General features: G+C 38.4%; 2 long non-coding RNA genes across 2 annotated transcripts in view; one reads left to right on the top strand and one right to left on the bottom strand.

The window, feature by feature from the left end:
- LOC105482507 (uncharacterized) overlaps window positions 1–11,417 on the top strand; it is a 166,039-nt gene extending 154,622 nt beyond the window's left edge. The window contains exons 7-8 of the long non-coding RNA XR_987675.3: window positions 4,809–4,863; window positions 10,276–11,417. This is a non-coding gene — a long non-coding RNA (uncharacterized lncRNA). The remainder of the gene's footprint in view (window positions 1–4,808; window positions 4,864–10,275) is intronic.
- Window positions 1–16,495, bottom strand: part of LOC105482505 (uncharacterized) — a 170,746-nt gene that overhangs the window by 115,409 nt on the left and 38,842 nt on the right. Inside the window, exon 6 of the long non-coding RNA XR_011624003.1 lies at window positions 1,968–2,173. This is a non-coding gene — a long non-coding RNA (uncharacterized lncRNA). The remainder of the gene's footprint in view (window positions 1–1,967; window positions 2,174–16,495) is intronic.

Below are 16,495 nucleotides of genomic sequence, written 5' to 3'. Positions count from 1 at the left end.
TGAATCTCACTGATGTAACAAAAGGAAGTCTTGAAGTACCTGCTTTAGCCCCAAGCATTGTAAAGATTTTTAAGCCTATTTTGTGGAATACTAAGCAGCCATAAAAAAGAATGAGTTCATGTCCTTTGCAGGGACATGGATGAAGCTGGAAACCATCATTCCCAGAAAACTAACACAGGAAGAGAAAACCAAACACTGCATGTTCTCATTCATAAGTGGGAGTTGAACAGTGAGAACAGATGGACACAGGGAGGGGAACATCACACACTGGGGCCGGTTGGGGATGGTGGGCAAGGAGAGGGAGAGCATTAGGACAAATACCTAATGCATGTGGGGCTTAAAACCTAGATGACAAGTTGATAGGTGCAGCAAACCACCACGACACATGTATACCTATGTAATAAACCTGCATGTTCTGCACATATATCCCACAACTTAAAATGAAAAAAAAAATGCCTATTTTGAATACTACTAAATACTTGAAGGACACTTTTACTAATTAGAACAATATACACATTATATTTATAGTTTTTTAAAAACTACATTTTCACTTTTTCCTGTGTGACCAGCATTAGGAAAATATACTTCAGGTTTTGTGGAATCTTTTCCTTGCAATATTTCCTTATTTTTGAACTTTATGTAGCAAAGAACACTTTTCACCAGTCAGTGTTTAAAACTATTTATCCAGTTCCTTGTGGTCATAGGAGAGGGTCTGGCCTGAGAAAGATGCATGCTCAGTGAAGCTCATTTGCCTGGCATCTTCCAGGAAGAAAGTATCTGGAATCACTACAGAAGCATCCAGGAAGTTGGTCTCTGTATCTCTCTCGGTCTCTTTTGTCTTACCCACCTTGTTAGACCAGCTTCTTCCTATCAGAAGCATTAACAGAGAAATGTTTCTAATATCAAATTTTCTTAAGGTCAGAGAGGAAAAAAAAGGCAGAATACCATTTTGTCAGTTATTCCCAAGACAAATACTGTAGGAAAGGTGAAAAGCTAGGAAGAGAAAAAGAGAATATGGTTAAATGCCTTTGCACTACATTCAGAAGGAATTGGCCTAAAACAGAGCCTATATGGAAGGAGAACAAAGTTGGGGGACTGGCACCATCCAACTTCAAGACAAAGCTACAGTAATCAAGGCAGTTTGGCACTGGCAAAAAAATAAACAAATAGGCCAATGGGACAGAATAGAGAGCTCCAAAGTAGATCCACATAAATATAGTCAACTGATCTTTGACAAATTAGCAAAGGCAATACAATGGAGAAAAGCTAGTCTTCTCAACAAATGGTACTGGAACAACTCGACATCCACATGGCAAATAGTGAATATAGTTACAGACCTTATACCTTCACAAAAATTACCTAAAAATGAACTCTAACCTAAATGTGAAATGCAAAACAAGAAAACTCCTGGAAGATAACATAGAAGAAAACCAAGATGACCTTGGTTTAGAAATGATGTTTTAGATATAACATCAAATAAATGATTCATAAAAGAAATAACAAAGGTTAGACTTCATTGAAATTAAAAAAAAATTGTTCTGCAAAAGACACTGTTAAGAGAATGAAAAGACAAGCTTGAAATGGGGAGAAACCATTTGCAAAAGACATATCTGATAATAGACTTATCCAAAATGTACAAAGAACTCTTAAATCTCAACAATAAGAAATAAACAACCCAAAGACAATAAGCCAAAGATATACACAGACACTTTACCAAAAAAGATATACAGATGGCAATAAGCATATAAAAAGGTGTTCAAAATCATGGCATTAAAGCAACATCATGCAAATTAGAAAAACAATGAATTATCGCCACACACATAGAAGAACTAAAATCCAGAACACTGAGAACACAGGATAGAGTTGGAGGAACAGGAACTCTCAATCATTACAGGTGGGAATACAAAAAGGTACAGCCACTTTGGAAGACAGTTTGGCAGTTTCCTTATAAAACGAAACAAACTTACCATATAACCCAGAAGTGGTGCTCCTTGGTATTTACCAAAATGAAGTGAACACTCTATCTACACAAAAACCTGCACACACATGTTTACAGCAGCTTTACTCATATTGTCAAAACTTGGAAGCAAGATGGTCTTCAGTAGGTGAATGGATAAATAAACTGTGGTACATCCAGATGATGGAATATTATTTATTGTAAAAAGGAAATAAGCTATAAAAATACATGGAAGAAGTGTAAATGCATATTACTAATAGAAAGAAGCCAATTTCGAAAAAAGCCAAATGCTATATAATTCTGATTATATGACATTCTGGAAAAGATAAAACTGTGAAGGTAGTAAAAAGATGAGTAGTTGCCAGGAATTAAGCAGGAGAAAGGGAGGCATAGGCAGGACACAGAGCATTTTTAGGCCAGTAAAACTATTCTGCATGTTACTGAATAGGTGAGTACATGCCATTATACAGTTGTAAAATCCCTAGAATGTATACAACACCAAGAGTGAACCCTAATATAAACTATGGATTTGGGGTGACAGCAGTGTGTCAGTGTAGGTTTATCAATTATAACAAATGTGTCACTGTGATACAAGATGTTGATAGTAGGAGAGGCTGTGCTTGTGTGAGGGCAGGCTGTATGGGGGAACTCTTTGTGTACTCTGTATACAGTTTTTGCCGTGAACTCAAAATGGCTTTAAAAACTAAAGCTTTTTTTTTTTTTTCTTTTTAAAGAAAGAGTTTCTAGTTTTATCCTCTACATTCACCTAGCAATGATAAGGGTGAGCCTGGAGTTGTTTCTCAAGTCGGGGTACTAAAGAAAGAAAGTAAAGGGCTATTGTTGCCTGCCACCAGCTTTCAGATAGCCTGTCAATCAAAGACAGCTTTGTGCTGTACTCAAAGACAGCAACACAGCTCCCTGTGCTGGGGTTGTTAAAGTCGTATCTGAAATTGCACTCACTCCTCTCATAGTCCTGAGGTACCAACTCTATATTTGTGGACTTCAGTTTTACTCTTTCCTAAGACTTTTTCTAGATATATATTTTTTTTCTGGTCTGTAGTTTTTGTTCCACTTGTAAAGTGAATAAAATTTAGAAATCAAGAGTGGAAAAATGAAGAGAGCCCCTTAGAATTATTTTTTCATACATACATTTAAAAAACATGGCAATGCTCTATACTTTAGATGATAAAGTTGTTTTCCATGGGAGTATGGGTTATTAATTCTGTTATTGCTATACAGGTACACTGGGATTGAACAGTGAAGTAAATAGATGACAGATGATGATAGCTAAGTTTCTCACTGCTGGAGTAGAAATCTATAGAAAAACAAGGGGAGGAAGCTAGAATGATCCATGTGGTAGTAGGTTAGATTTGGACACTTCAGTATCAACTCATGTTTAGCTTAATATACAGATAGTTATGAATAGAAATATTTATAAATATGTGTATGTATAGGGGTAAGTATACAGACATTTATTTTCCTCTTCTGTCAGTTGAGGCAGCCTAAAAACAACCAGTTAGCAACAAGCACACCTAGCACCAAGATCTAGGTGTCTAATACCATTCTCTAGTAAAGGTAAGCAGGACTTCTTGGAGAAATGGTTGATTTGAGCACCAGGGCTGGAAATATACAAAATGACCTCAAGCATCATGGCACTTTGTTGCTCAGAAATGAAGAAGTACTAAAAGCAAAACAAACAAACAAACTGAAAACCCATAATGATGAAGTTATGTTACAAGGACAACAGAAGCAGCTCTCAATGGTCAACCTGGAACAACTAGAGCATAAGAAAAGCAGTATTTATAGCCCAAAGTATTAAATAAGTATTATATCTGTGAGTGCATATAAATGATTTAATAAATCAGTAAATGGAGGAGAAAAGACAAATCACCCATATAGAAGAATTTCAAGTAAATTATTTAGATACTCCACCCTACACGAAGGGGAGCATAGCTGTTCACTCCTTAAGTGTGGGCTGTACATAGTTACTTCCTTCCAAAGAGTACAATATGGAAAAGGGGAAAAACAATTATTTTATAATGGAGAAACCTGGCAAACGCTACTTGGCCAGATGATCAAGGTGAACATCAGTAGTGATAAGTCATTTTGCTAGTCTGTACTGTGATCTTCCTCTCTAAGAAGGTATAACCCTAGGCTAATCATGAAAAAATACCAGGCAACTCCTAATTGAGGGACATTTAACAAAATACCCAGACAGGTACTCCTCAAAACTATCAAAGTCATAAAAAAAAATGTAAGTCTGAGAAACTGTAGCAGCCAAGAGGAGCCTAAGAAAACATGACAATTCACCAGGTACAGTGGCTCACACCTGTAATCCCAGCACTTTGGGAGGCCGAGGCAGGCGGATCACAAGGTCAGAAGTTCCAGACCAGTCTGAACATGGTGAAACCCCACCTCTACTAAAAATACAAAAAAGTTGGCTAGGCATGGTGGTGGACCCCTGTAATGCCAGCTATTTGGGAGGCTGAGGCAGGACAATTGCTTGAACCTGGGAGGCAGAAGTTGCAATGAATCAAGAACACGCCATTGCATTCCAGTCTGGGTGGCAGAGCGAGACTCTGTCTCAAAAAAAAAAAAAAAAAAAAAAAAAAAAAAAAAAAAAAAAAAAGAAAAAAGAAAGAAAGAAAAGAAAAAGAAAATAAAAGAAAACATGACAATTAAATGATTAAATGTAATGTGGTAGCCTGTATGAAATACTGAGATTTTGGAATAGCAAAAGGACAAAACTAAGGAAATCTGTATAAAGTAAGGACTTTAGTTAATATCAAAGTATCAATATTATTTCATTAATGTAACTAATGTGCCATACTATATTTGATGTTATTAACAGGAGAAGCCTGAGAAACACTGTCTGAGCTAAAGGACCAAGGTCAACATCAACAGTGGTAAGTCACATTGATAGTATGTACATTTCATATGATGTGATGTAAATAGCTTTTTATTTCTGTGATCTTTCTGGTATTGGGTATATGGGAACTTTCTGTACTCTCTTGAACATTTTTCTGTAAACATAAAACTATTCTAAAATAGAAAGTTTATTTTAAAAAACATGGCATTTTGTTGCTCTAGGAAAAGCGATATATAAAAGAATGTGCCTTAATGTGTCTCTGTCATATGCTTGCAGAAAGAGTAGACTTTGGAACTTGGAAGTGACTCCTAAAATAGAGGGTTTTTAAAACTATGGAACATAACCTCAATAAGATTATTGAGAATGGCTACTTGGCAAATAAGGAAACTTTTGCATCTGAGATTATTTATGATACATCACAATAGCCGTCTTAAAAATGGAAGCAGATTCTCAGAGACCTAAGCACAAACAAATGATAAAGGATTGCAAGTGTAAATCTTAGGCTTCTCTAGGATGAAGAAATCTCCTTGAAAAAAGGCCTATGTTTCAAAGCCTATCTGTGCAGGATGAATGAAAATCCATTTGCCCATGTTAATGAGCAGATTTTCACCAAATACTAATGATAAGAGTGATATCTCAGAGGATAGGTTGGCCCAGAGAATAGTTGAGATTCCTCGGAAATATAGGGCCACAGATAGCAAAACTGAGCCATGATTCAGTGATCAGGCAGATGAGGAATACAGTTTTGCAGCAAAGAGTGTGACTGAAATATGTTAGAATGAAAGATCTGAGACAGTGCTGACTAATACCTGGATGTCCATGTGAGAAGTAAAAGTCGTTGAAGTTCTAGAAGTAATCTGAATTTAAGAACTCAAGGTTTCGAGTTACAGACCTATCTGTTGCTCTCCCTCACCAGGCAAGAGACAGCAAGTCTTGTAAGCCTTAATTTTGTCATCTGAAAAGTAGGAGTAATGAGGGTGCTTACCTCATAAGGTTGTCATGAATATTAAATAACATGGTTTTAAATGTTTAAAATAGTGCTGGATATATATATGTAATAAAAGAGGACAGAGAGCTACTATTATTATGATTATGTTATTACTCATATTATTGTAAAGGATGCCTGTGTGGGGTGATAGTATAAGAGGGAAGCACTAAGACAGTGTCTGGCACAAATTGGGGACACAGTGTTTGTTTTGGAGTCCTCTTCTCTGAAATAATGATGGTTTGGCCATGTGATGTGGCAGATAGGGCTTTCAGTCAGGTTCATGTTCATTGCTGTCTGTTCCTGATTATCTGCGTGGTATTTGGATATCCAGTAAAGAGTTCTTCATATCGTCTCAGTTTAGAATTCCTTTGTTCTCTGTGTTAATAAATAAGTTCTGCACTAATTATCATAGTTAACCATTGACTGAATATTTAAGCCCGCAATGGAAGCAGTCCAAATCTGCACTTTGTGCTGTAATATATTCTTTTTCTATAGCATCGTCTCTACTGAAAAGCATTTGGTGGTTACTATGTACACATACACATGGATGTTGTATGTGTTTCTAAGTTTTCCAGATACTGGTTATTTCATTCTTTCATGGGGGAAAAAGTGAGTGGTAACCAGTGACACTGGTTTTTGTTTGTTTAATTCTACTTCTAGGTGTGATGTTCCTTAGAGAGATAATAAAATAAGGACATTATAAGTTTTTGCAAAGCTCACACCTTCTGGGCCAGAGGAGCAGAAAATGCATTTAAATATATAGAGCTAAAGTCCAATATTTGGGTCTTCCAACTTAATAGGTATGTGTCTTAGTCTGGGTCTCTGAAAGCAGACTGAGACCATGTCTCATGTGAGGACATTGAGGTTGTATACTGGAGAGTGCCATGGCAAGGACCAAGTGTATAGGGAAGCGATAATGAAATAGGAAAGAAAAAAAGCCAATACAAGGAAGCATTATTAAGCTAGCAACCAGAGAGGATAACTAGAATTCCGTCCCACTAGATCTCTTCAGGAGCTTTATGAAATAGGTCTCGTACTGTCCACCCAAGTATAAAAGAGTGAAGCATTTATCTGCTGTCACCTGATACCTGTATAGGTTAACTCCCTTATACTTCTGGCTTACACATAGGTGAGTGCTACATGTGTTTCTGGTATAGACAGGAGACAGGAAAATACTGGCTAGAAGTGAGTGGTTCCCTTGCAAAGGCCCCACCCTCAAGCCTGAAGACCTGTGGACCTAAATGAGGACAGGCATTTCTGTTTTCGCACCCCAAAAGTTGACTTTTGGCCCACCACGAGACCTCAACAGGCACACACACAAGTGGCTGAACTTTGGGACCAGCGCAAAAGACGGTGGAAAAACATGGCAGAGAAACAGAGAAGAGGAGGGATGCCTGGAGGACAAGGGGAGTTCAGCCAGGAGAAGTCAGAGAAGAGTCTGGCCACTGGGTGGCCTGATTCCAGGGGAAGCCCACCTTCCCACTCCATCCCCCCGTTCTGGCTCCCCATCCATCTCACTGAAAGCTGTCTCTACCACTCAATAAAACTTTGCACACATTCTTCCAGTATGTGATCCAAATCTTCCAGTACACTGGCAAGGACTCGGGATACAGAAGACTGTCACATTGGCCCCCTGCTCTTGCGATAAGGCAGAGGGTACATTGAGTTAATTAACACATATGCCCTCTGCAGATGGCACATCTGAAAGAGCTTGGTAACACATGCCCACTGGGGCTTCGGGAGTTGCAGACACCCATCCCTAGACGCTACCATGAGGCCAGAGCCCCAAAGCACTCATGTTGGCCTCTGCAGCTGCCCATCTGCATGTTCCCCTGGGGGTATGAACTGCAGGGTGACCAAGCAATGACACTCCATCACACGTCCTGCAAGAGGAATCAGGAAACTCTCTGGTTTCATTTCCATGAGGTGTTCAATACAAGGCATCAGAGAAGTCCCTGAACAGGAACCATGAGGTATGTAGTATGGGCCTCAGGTAGGGCTTTGCCTGTTGTGCCTGTGCAAACCTAGACAAAGCCAGCGTGGAAGTCATCAGAGCATGGTAGTTCACTACATCAGTTGGTGGCCAAAGCAATGGGTGAACTGATGTAGTGTATGGGAGATGCCAGATATACTGTGTAAAGTTACTATGTTGTTTAACTTCTTCAGAGCTCAGTTTTCTCATCAATTAAATGCAACTCAATTTAACCCATCAACCAAACATGGAAATGCACTGTTCAACAGACACTGTGTTAGATAGTTGAATAAGATCTAGGTTTTCAAGCACGGATTCCAAATTCGTCAAATGAAATCTTATACAACCCTCTTAAATGAATCAAAGAAATGCGTAGCTGTATAAATTGAAAAGGGGTATAAAGCCCCATATCCCGTTCTCTGTTTTCAGTCCTCAACTTCACATGTAAGGGACCCTAGAACTCAGAGGAACCCAGTTTAGATGTACTATATCAGGTGCCCCTTCAGTTCACTTCATGCTCTATGTGTTATGTGATTCTGTGTAACCCAGAAAAATTGGCTCCCACATGGATTAGAGAACAAGCAGTTTTAGGACACTTGCCAGCTGCCATGGATGCTGACACATATTTCTTATCATCTAACTTAGGCAGCATGGAGGGGCAGCTTTGGCTTAAAGTAAGATATGTCAAGCTAAAGAATGTTTCTTTAATCACACTTACATGGTATGGTCCTTGAACTTGAATATCAGTGAAGCAGAAAAACAAGTCCACTCCTTTAAGAGAGTACATAGCAAGCCACAAACTGGGAGAAGATATTTGCAATACCTGTATCTAACTAAGAAGTTAATATTAAAATATGTAAAAATGAACTCTCACAAACCCATAAAAAATGATTAAAAAAACTCATGGGCAAAGAAACTTGAATGCCACAGAAGATATGCAAATAATAATGTAAGATGTTCAATTTCATTTCTCAGAGAAAAGCTCATTAAAAACACAATATGATATAATGCCATATCACCAGAATAATGAAATTAATAATGATTAATTATTAATAATCACAACCTCATCATAATCATGACCTTGTCATGCATTGATGAAGCTACAGAACAACTGGAATTCTCATACACTGTAGTTGAGTATAAATCAAAACAATCATTTTGGAAAACTGTTTAGAAGTATCTTCTAAAGTCTGGTCTATATGTGCTTTGACTCAATTTTTCCACTCTTAAATATATGCCCTATTGAAATATATGAATGTGTTCATGAAAAGAACATAAATGTTCATAGCAGCATTACCCATATAGCCCCAAACTAGAGACAACCAAAATGTCCATCCACTATAGAATGGACAAAGCAACTATAGAATCTTGATACAATGAAATTCTGTACATCAATGAATATGAACAAAGTACAGCTGCATACAACAACGTGGATGAATCTTATAAATGAAATGTTGGATTGTGCATAATGTATATAAAATATATATTTTAGTATTTCATCTACATATAGCTTGAAAGCAGGAAAATGTAATTTATATGATTAGAAGTCAAGATGATGGTTGTCTCTGGAAACTTAATGACTGCAAGGGAGTATGAGGGAGTTTCTGTGTGCTGTTGCTGTTTCTGTTTCTTTATTTGAGTGCTGGTTACATGGATATAGTCACTATAGAAAATTTACCAAACTGTACATCTGTGATCATTGTACTTTTTGCTTGTAGTTTATATTTTGAAAATGTATACACACTTGCATATAGACAGCATGCATACACACATGCACACAGAGAGAGAAATCAACTGTGTGCACAAGGTCTTTACTGTGGAGCTAAGTGCAAGTCTTAAAATCACTGAGGGAGGGGACATCACTTTTTTCTAATTGAGAATCTGTTTCAATAAAAATGTACAAAACAGTTCTGAGAAATACAGATTTGATGGTTTGAAGTAAGAGAGTGTCTTATTTGTGGATATAAGAAATTCATTAGGTCATTAAAGCCACGTATTGATTCATTAGATCAATAAATATTGATCTTTTGAGCTTCTTTTTAAAAGGCATTACGCTAGGTACTTAGGGTGATTAAAAACAAATCAAACGAAGGTTCTGTCTTCAGAGAGCTTACAGATGTATTGGGGAGTAAAATATGCATGCTACGAAGTGGAAGGCACCCAATACCATAAAAGAGGTACACAGAAAATACTGTGAGAGTTTAGAAGTGGAACAGGTCAGTCACAGGAGACTCAAAGATGACTTCTTGGTAGAGGGGGCATTTTTACTTACACTTCTGTCAAAGTAGGTTGAGGTTAGCCATGTGGAGACTGGTGGGTGGGACCAGCTAAGGACCGCGTTGAGATAGATAAATGGCTAAACTGGGGAGAATGAGTCACTTTGTCCAGAGCCACAGAACTTTAGCGTGAATAGGTCCATTTATTTGTTTACAGTGAGTAGATTCATTTATTTGTTAATTTGACAAATGTTTATTGAATTCCCCCCACAGGCTAGGACTGGGATACGACTAAGCATTCTGTTCTCTCTGTCCTTGTAGACACTTGAAAGACTAAGGGAAGATAAGTAAGTAAATGAGTGTTTGCAATAAAGCACGATGCAGGTTATGATGGAGGGAAAGGTGCTGGGAGAGTTCAGATCAGGGCTACACAACCCATGGGTTCAGAGAGGGACTGACAGAAGAAATGTCTTGCCAACTAAGATCTGAATCATGAGGTGGGGTCAAATCAATACTGAATCTTAGATGCCTGCCTGAGAAATGTGAACAGAACAGGATATTTTGCATGCACAGAAATTTGAAGAAAAAAATGGCATACTCCAATCTGTTTTTTTTTTTAAAGCAGTTGAATCTTTACTACAGGATGAATGCAAAAGAGGAATTAAGAATGGGAGAGAACAGTTAGCATATTTCAGGTGAGAGACAGTAATGTTCTGGACAACTTTGGCTAGAAACAATTAGAGAAAGTGATATATTATATTTAAGAGGTATTAGAACGGCAGACCTGAGAGAATGTGTCAACTAATTTTATTTTGGATTATTTTAGATGAGGAAAAGAAAAGGGATGCAAAGATTGTGAGCTTAGGTAAGTTGTTTCATTTGCAAAGAGGAAATTCAAAGGAAGAGGCATGCCTGGGATAGACAGGACACTGGTGAGGGCTGCCAAGAGAAGAGAGATGTGAGACCTGCTTCAGATGCACGCATTGAATTTGAGATGTCAGAAGGAAATATCCTGAAATCCTGATAGAGAATTTTAGACAGATAGAGTGTTAGGGTTTGAGAGAGAATGCTAGAGCAGGAAATATAGATTTGGGAGTCTTATATTACCTGAAAGTATTTATTGAACCCATGAAATCAATGAGATTGTCAAATGACAAATTGTATTGAGAAAAATGGAAACAGGAAGCCAGTAGTGAGACCCAGGGACAGTGGCAACATTCAGAATGGCTGAGAAAGAAAACAGAAATGACAGAGGAAGAGTAGGAAACAGGGAAGGAGGAAAGTCCCAGAAAATCATCAGAGCAAAGTTTCAGGAAAAGAGGGAAGTGGCCCACAGTGTCAGATGTGATAGGAGTTTCATGATATTAGAGACTTGCTTAAAAAGAAATGCTACTGTTACATGTACATTGCCTTGGGGGAGGCAATGTGTGAGAAGAACAGATAGAATTGATAATCCTATATTTAATATTTCTCCCAAAGCCAGTTTCCTGTATACTGGAATCACTAAGAGTTTAAACCGAGTGCTGTGAGCGTATTTTCACTACAGCCAAGACTTTAAAAACCAAACCATTTGAAAATGGTCATTTGGGTGCAGGGATTTTGCAATTCTGCCTTAGTGTCTATATAAAACAGCTCACTTTAATGCCAACCTAAACTAGAAAGGCAACAAATACTTGAAAGCAAAATGTTCTTGATGTTTAAAAATGCTTGTGACAGCATAAAATGAAACTAAGAGAAAGGTATTAAAATATATTAGGCAAAGGCAAACAGGCTAACTTTTTAAGCCCATATTCATCTGAAACAGATAAGGGGAACTGCCTACCTGGTGATGGTGGTCTCTCTTTTGAAAATGTTTCTATTAAAATCTGGGGGCAGTTGACATATGTTAATGTCCAAGTGCTTTCAGACTTGTCATTTCCTCTCTCAGGCAGGTACACGTCTCATGTCAGTACTCTTCTTAGGTAGAATGGTTTTACATCCTACTTCGTGCTGTCCTGGTGTAATTATCAATAGTGCCTCCTTCCACTTTCAAATATGTCCCTGAGAAGATGTTAAATGATATGTTTGCTCTGCTTCCAGATCTCCCATACACTCAGCAGAAAATAGGAGTTAAATTTAGGGGCTCTGGCACCAGATGGATTAGAATTTGAATCTAGAAGCTGTCATTTTCTGACTTAGTTTTTGGCAGTGTTTGTTCTTGGGCAAGTTTTAACCTCTCTGTCCCTCAGTTTTCTCCGATGATAAAGAATAATTACGGAACTAATTGAATAGAGTTATTGTGACGAAGTCATGTCCATAAAGGGTTGAGCACATTGCCTTGAACATACACAAGCACCCAATAAATGTTATCGGTTATCATTATCATTGTTGGTATTGTCATACCCCATCTAGAGCCCTTCCGCAGACTAGAATTAATTTTGAGCTAAGATGTTTTGCAGCTAATGAACTTCTCACGTTCCAAAGGAGTGCCCTTTTCGCAGTGTCAGACTTCCCTGCAGATGTCATTTCCCTGGTATTAGTGCAGTAAGGGATGCCCATAATATGTTTCACCCATGTGGGTTTAGTCCAACATTGGGCTCACTACGGGCTATACAGTAATCAGCAATCACTCCTGGGCCCAATCTGAAGACAGAGATAGAAGTAACAAATTATAAACATACTAAAACTATATAACCAGTATTCTGAGTTCATACCATGTAAATTCATAAAGCATTTTGTTATCCTTACATGTATTATTACATGTATAACAATGTGAGCCTTGAAAGAATAAAGTATTTTTTTCTTTTAGTTCTAAAATTCAATTTAGTGAACTGAGTCTTAATTCTCTACCTTCTACCACTTCAGTGAACCAGTGTAGTTGCAAACAGTCAAAAACAGAACCAAATTATTTTGTGGAGTTTTGCACTGCTTCAGAAGTGAGAAAATCAGAAAATATGCAAAATCCTCTTTTGCCTTATGTGATTTCCACTATCAGTTTGGACCACAAGTCTGGGTCTCATAAATTGTATGGCATAAGTAATGCAATAATACAGTCATGACTTTGCCTTTTTATGTCTTTTTCTGCAGATGGCCTTATTACCAGATTCTCTTTGGTTGATGAAAAAGTTACATCATTAGAGTCATGCTTAATGAAAGTATGCATTGCTTCAGTATCACCAGTTGCCTGCATCTGGTCTGATTTTCAGAGCTGTAGGATTGCATAGATTCTCTGCAGACCATTGTGTTCAAGGTGTTTAAGTCTGTATATATTTGTGTTTTTGTTTTGTTTTATTTCATTTTATTTTATTTTACTTTTTGGAGACAGAGTCTTGCTCTGGTGCAGTCTTGGCTCACTGCAACCTCCACCTCCCAGGTTCAAGCGATTCTCCTGCCTCCACCTGCCGAGTAGCTGGGACTACAGGTGTGCACCACCATGCCCAGCTAAGTTTTGTATTTTTAGTAGAAACGGGGTTTCACCATGTTGGCCAGGATGGTCTCGATCTCTTGACTCGGCCTCCCAAAGTGCTGGGATTACAGGCATGAGCCACCGTGCCAATGCTTTTAATTTCTATTGTATCTCGTCTTCATGGATGACATTGATGTTTGTGGGTATTTGTGATCATCTATTAGAACAGCAAGGCAACAAGTGAACTTTGATATGTCCTCTTCCTAGGAGTAATAACTCTGTTCCTGATTGGTTTCAGCTGAGTGGGGGCAATGGGCGAAACCTGTGGGGTTCTGGTTCTGCAGCAAGCACAGGCTTCTGCTGGCTTTCCAAGGAGTTTCAGCTGCCGCTCTCTGTCCTCCCCTCTCCATGTGTAAGAGATTTCTGGACCAGAAGCAGATCACAGAAAGAAGCAAAAATCTCTTAAATTTCAGTTTCTAGACATATTTGCTCAACAACATATGATTTCCTATTCAAAAGACTACAGCAACTTACTGCTCTAAATGATGCATCTTACCTTCTTATTGCCTGGGACTTGTCTGCCTCAAATGAAAAGTACATGATTTATCCCAAAATATTCATCAGCAGGACAGTGAAGTAATTAGGAACCTATTATCTTGCCAGCAGGGACCGGAGTATGAATTTTAAGCTTGCCGCTGACTAATTAGATAACTTCAGGTATCCAGTGTATCTGAACTTCATCCTTAAAATTTAAATTATTATAATAGTAGCCACCATATAAAATGAATGAAGATGACATGAGATAATACAAGCAATGTCTGATATTCAGTGTTCAATAAATGCTGGCCATTACTATCTATTAGCCTTTCATTTATCTGGAGCATTTTGGTTCTTGTAGCAGTACGGTTCCCACCTAGACTGAAATCCTAGATCGTGGTATGTGGTTCTTCCTCATCACATCTGTCAGACTTGGTCGAGGATAAGAGCACAGCACAGAACCTCTTCAGACGACTACTGCCTCTGCCTTCAGATGACTACTGCCTCTGCCTTCAGATGACTACTGCCTCTGCCTTCAGAAATGTCGCTGCTCTGAAGATAGTGCATAGGGAAGGAGTTAATGACAAGTTACTGAGCTGGAAATAAAGGGGTAGAAAGAATGCCTTTATGGGCACATGAGTTTTCAAAACCTCTCAGCATATCTATGGGACTTTATTTGGAACCAGTGCCATCTGTTTACCGATGTCTCTGACAGAAATGTGTCCATGAATTTGGACCCTTCTTTTTTTTCCCCCTCAGCTGTGCAGTGTGACCAGATGTTCTTGTGTTTCAGAAGCAACCACATCCATCAAGCTCTTTGCAGGCCTGGATCGTTCGTGCTTATGTAACTTCATTTCTCCAGCAGTGAGACTAGTGTGCTTGTTTACCCACTTTTTTTTTTCCTTATTTTTTTCTCACATTGCTTTAAATTAAATTAAAAGCCAGCACTGTCACTAATTAACCAAGAGTGGCACATTTGTAAACCTGGATTTGCCTGGTTGCCAGTAGAGAAAAATCCCTCTGCACTCTGCCAAAACCGTGTTTACCAGGCACCATTGGTGTCTTGGCAATGCTGCTTGGGTTTTGTCAGAACATAATGTAGCTGTGTAAAAGATGTCCTTCGGAGATGTTAGCTGACTTGCCTTGTTCCCAGACTTAAATATGCTGTGAACTAATTAACACCAGCGTGAGAGTAAACACTCAAATATCGTTACCTTGCGAATAACAGCACACAAATTTCTGTGCATGGGTTTCTGTCTCCTAAAAAAAGAATGATGATGGTTGTTATCACAGGAAGAGAAAATATTGGGAAAGTAAAGCATTGGCATCTGCTAACCGGCATTCTCTTGTCCCAGTTTCTAGCAATCTTAAATCTCTGGGGTAGAGCCATATTCTTCGAAATGTGTGTCATAAGTATTGCAGATTTGGACACAGAAGAGGGAACTGTGACTTTGGGGGCAAATGTGCTATTAAGAAGGTTTGAGAGGGTAACTTGAATTCATGCTAGAAAGAAGAATTTTTTTTGCCTTCTCTGTCTTCCTTCTGACAACAGAAGAGCTCTACCGACAACAGGGTCACTTGAGTTCGGGGACTTTTGACTGAAGATGACCTTATTGCTTGGGAACAGCCTGGGGTTGGCACCTTCTGGGCTATGGAGTAAATAAATATGCTTACTTCATCTGATCCTTGATCTGAAATGACTGACAGTGGGAATTGGAGATTCCGAGTGCCCAAAAGAAGTGAAGTTGAAGAGGAGAACAGAGACCAGTTTTATTGAAAACTGCTTATTTTTACGCATTACAATGAAAGTATTCAGTTTTTTTTCTTAAAAACTTCATTTTTGTCTAGAAACACAGAATAAAAATCACCTTTATATGTATACTCTATTACAATGCTGCCCGGTAGAACTTTCTGTGAAAATGGAAATGCATTCTGTGCTGATGTGGCCATTGAGCTCTTGAAGTGAGCTAGTATGACTGAGAGTTAGATATTTACTCTAATCTTAGTTAATTTAAATGTGAATCATCACTTGTGGCTGTGGCTACTGTATTGGGTGGCATAGCTGCTCTACGACATATGAACTATGGCATTGTTTTGATTTTTGCAAACCTATTTAATTTTTGGCATAATAGAAGATGGCTGATTCTCATATCTGTTTCTGCATTCTACCTGTTATAATAGTTTTTGCTGTAGTTTATGAAGAAAATATGACCATGCCCAGATACATGCTTGGAAAGGGAGATATAAACTCAAGAATTAAGATTTGATCATTTCTTTTGGCCGGAACTGCCATCTTCCAGTAATTCACCAAAATGACGAACACAAAGGGAAAGAGGAGAGGCACCTGATATATGTTCTCTAGATCTTTTAAAAAACATGGAGTTGTTCCTTTGGCTATGTATGTGCAAATCTATAAGGTGATATTGTAGACATCAAGGGAATGGGTACTGTTCAAAAAGGAATGCCCACAATGTCACCATGGCAAAACTGGGAGAGTCTACAGTGTTCCCCAGCATGCTGTAACATTGTTGTAAACAAACAAGTTAAGGGTAAGATTCTTGCCAAGAGAAT

Source organism: Macaca nemestrina, chromosome 5 (genome assembly GCF_043159975.1).
Source record: "Macaca nemestrina isolate mMacNem1 chromosome 5, mMacNem.hap1, whole genome shotgun sequence".
NCBI classification, from domain to species: domain Eukaryota; kingdom Metazoa; phylum Chordata; class Mammalia; order Primates; family Cercopithecidae; genus Macaca; species Macaca nemestrina.
This window is presented reverse-complemented; position numbering and strand designations above follow the sequence as displayed.